Source organism: Dendrobium catenatum, unplaced genomic scaffold (assembly GCF_001605985.2).
Source record: "Dendrobium catenatum unplaced genomic scaffold, ASM160598v2 fragScaff_scaffold_716, whole genome shotgun sequence".
Taxonomy (NCBI): Eukaryota; Viridiplantae; Streptophyta; class Magnoliopsida; order Asparagales; family Orchidaceae; genus Dendrobium; species Dendrobium catenatum.
In genome coordinates, this window is record NW_021319178.1 from 653,315 (window position 1) to 657,314 (window position 4,000).

Consider the following 4,000-nt stretch of genomic DNA (forward strand, 5'->3'; position numbering starts at 1 on the left):
CATATTGTCTTAAATTCTCAACTAACACTTTAGTATCTGTTATAAATAGGATGCCTTTCCGGTTGGATGGTGATCGTTATTTAAAATGTCGGCCGCCTGATTAAAAACTACAAAAAAAGTGGTTACAAATTTATGGGTTGCATTAGAAGCATGGTGTGAATAGATAAATTGTTGACTCTGGATTTCAAACTCCAACAATGAAAAAGTATGACGAGGTAATTTAAAAGCAGTAATAAAAAATAAATTTGGACTGTCAAAGCAGTGATATTTCACTGTAATTTTTAAGAAAATCAAGGGCATTTCCCCGCCTTGACAGAAAAGCAGTTGTCGGATGGAACAAAAAAAAAATGCTCGTAAACCAAACAATGATTCCAGAAGGTAAATTTGGATCACTATTCTTTTAGGCGCTATGGGCATAAAGATTGTACAAATCAAAAGTTAGGCGCTCTCACACAATTGTGATCATAAAGTCCTTCGTAAGAACTAAGGGATTAATAACTTCATCGCTTTTGGTTATCTCAACTCCACAAATCTAATGAGGTTGAAGGATTGAGGCCCAAATAGTCAAATTGAAGTTCAAATAGTCAGATTGACAAAAATAAATTTCAGAATGTTTGTAAACCAAATTAGGTTCATAAGAATGATGATGATAAGCCATCATTTTATATCAAAATATTTGTCTCATTAAGAGTAATCATTCATTATACAACTTTGTCCATGAGCGATACCTTACTTTACTAGCTGGTTTACTAGGAGAGAAAAAGAACCTATAAGCAAGAGTGTAGAGAATAGAGGAAGAGTAGTAGAAGACTAGAGATCTCACACAAGTAGCAAAATTTCCTACTAGCCAAGATACCTCTTTTGAAAGAAAAAAATGTGTTGAATAGTATCTATCACCTCATATTTATAGGATTTTGGAGCATGACTATATGAAAAAAAGATAAAAAATACAACGTTATATAGATTATACGCATAATGCTACATCATGTTAAGCACACGTGTCGTCTCTTGATTAATTGGTGTGAGAGTTGGGATGGAAGATTCTCTTTTGAGTGAGTGGAGCAATGTTGAGATAGTATTGGCGAGCGGCATAGAGTGTGAGCTCCATGATGAAAGGTGCATTGTGGGCTAGTGCTGAGTTAAATAGATATTGTAGTGGCAAATCGGTAGGGGGTTGTGGTCTTATACTAAGTCAGAAATTGACATGGGAGAATAGGTGAGCGTACTGAGGAAGCTGAGGTTTGATCGATGCAATGGTGAGAATTGGTGGGGCGAGTAGGGTATCCTAGATGATGGCCTTCATGTGATCGAGCTTGGGTGCGGATGATGGTTCTGTGAGGGGAGCTAATGACTAAGGTAGTGGCGAGCTTCGAGTGATTTTCCTGAAGGACTGCCCTTGTTTGACTCACCTTATTTAGGGTGAATTGTCTGGTTGGTTTTGGTGAGTATCCAAAGGATATCCTCTTGAGGACTAGTCTCTTTATCATGACCTAACCACTACCTATTAAGACGCCTGGGAATATATTTTTATATGTGTACATTAGTTCCTTGATTCACTCAATCATTTGATGGATGAGTGATGAAAAGAATGAGTAAATGAAATTAAATGTAATTGAATCATAAAAATAAGTGTGTATTTATGGCCCTATTTTACCATAGCCTCAATGATTGCATTGTACCAATGGTGATGATGTGGCACCACCATTCATAGTGGCTCTATAAATAAATAGCTTGTGCACTGTAAGAGTCATAAACTACTATAGCGATTCTGAGATCGAGTGACTTTGAGCAAGCTTAAGTAAGAAGGATGAATCTTGCTGCAAAAGCTTGCTCTTACATGAAGGCTTTGAAGAAAGCTTCCCTTTCACAAGATATGCGATGAGCGGATCACGAAGAACATGACTGCTTCTATCGAGGCCTCATCGAGCAAGGTGACTGTGATCATTGAGATCTCACCAGGCAGGGCGGTCGACGCCATTATCACCTTACAAAGTGAGGTGATTAACATGATTAGGAACTCACCAAAGAGGTTGGTGAGCTTGGTTCTAAGAGGAAGGTTGTGTTTGGGGAACTTTTTTCCACCCCTCATGCAAAAACGATTAAGATTGAGGTGGTGCTTGAGGCAATGGTTGTACCCATTGTGGCAAGTAGGAGTGTCAAGCCAATTCATATAGAAAAGGTGAGCTCTCATGTGGGTTCGCCTTAGCAATGGAGGGGGATGTTGAAACTCTCTCCCAATTATTGAGGAGGCGATTCTTATTATGGAAGGTTCAACAAGAGGAGTGTAAAAAATGCCTCCCTTATTAGCAAGAGCATGGATGTGGAGTTGTTATGTACTAGTACAAGTAAGTCAAAGAAAAGAAAGTTTGATTATTTAAAAATAATGTTATTAGGAAAGAAGGTACCCACTATGCAAAAGACTATAATTTGTGTCTCCTTTAGTAAGTTATTACAATGCTTGCTGAATAAGAGAGAATAAGTTATTACAGGCTTTGAATCAATGGGTGACCTTCAATAACCTTCATTGAGGGACAATCTTGTAAAATGAACTTTAAAACTCCCCCCTTAGATTCATTGATTTGCATCTTGATGAGCTTTCAATGTTGATTATATGGGTATTAATCATGTTAGAGTCTCAAACTATGGAACCCATTGAGGTGGTTGTGCTCGACAAGGCTAGTGAGGTGAGAGGTGTTGTCAATTAAGGGGGTGCTAGCGAGAATGTGAGAACGAGTGAGTTGGAACCAATGATAGCTAAAATATCAATCGAGGAAGCCATGGAGGAGAGAGTGGATGAAACCAGTGTAGTGATGCCTAAAACCCTTCTTGAGGATGCCCATTCTACAATTGACCCCCCTTCGTTTGAACTAACCTCATTGGACAACATTGCGACGAGGATGGTAATTATGAAGTGAATATTGGCTCCCCAGGGCATCGATGATCTAACAGCTAGAAAGGAGAGAAGTGTCCGAGCTAAAAGAGGAGGTCAGGTGACTTAGTCGTAACCATGAGGTGATAAAGACATCAAATTGTTCTATTAGGGGAGAGATTACATCATCTGTGCAGAATGCAAAGACATCCAGTTTCTTTTCTAGTAGCAAATTCATGTTGGATTACCTATAGAAAAAAAAATAAAAATAAAAAAAATTAAAAATTAAAAATTAAAAAAAAAAAATGTTGGATTACCTATAGAGTGTGGATCTATTAACATGGGGGTGTAGTAAGTGACCCTTAATATAGGATGATACGAGAGGGCTAGTAGATTTTCCTTCTTTATGATAAATTTCTTTCTTCTATTCACTTATACTTTGTCATTTAATAAATATTTATTAGATGATCATTATTTGTTTCTTATTCTCCCTATTGATGTCTTTTTTATTTTCTTACTTTCGTTGTATAGTGAGTTCTATATTGTGAGGTGAGGAAGTTTATTATGCAACTGCTAGGTAGGAGTTCAATGAGAAGACTGATGCTTGGTGACCTCTTGTGCACCGAATGAATAACTTAGAAGAATTTTGGATGAATTTATAATTCCAATTAAATAGGAAATAAACATGCAATATGATTAATTCAACGAATGAGTAGTGAAAGGCTCAAAGGTAGGCGAGTGAGTGGTAGAATTAGGAGAGAGAATGCTCTCGAGGTGAGCCAAAGGAATGATGTCCAAATCTTTCTGTAAGGATTAAAAGACAAAAGTGGATATTTGTGTTTCATACGATTTAAATGTCATCTTAATTCCTTCACATGATGCTTTCTCCTATAAATGGATTGGGTACGTAGGGTCTTGTGGATGTTATCGTCTTTGCAAATCTCCCACTCTCCTTTGATCTTTAATATATTGTGAGTCCGGATCCTTCCTTGCGAGTGCCTAAAGAGAGAGAGTTTATTGTTGCCTTCTACAAATGTGTTGCGGTGTTCTCTATCTTAACTGGGTTGCTAGAGTTGAGGTCATTGGATGAGGCTAACAACTTTTGGTACCATGCTCACTTCTTTAGGCATG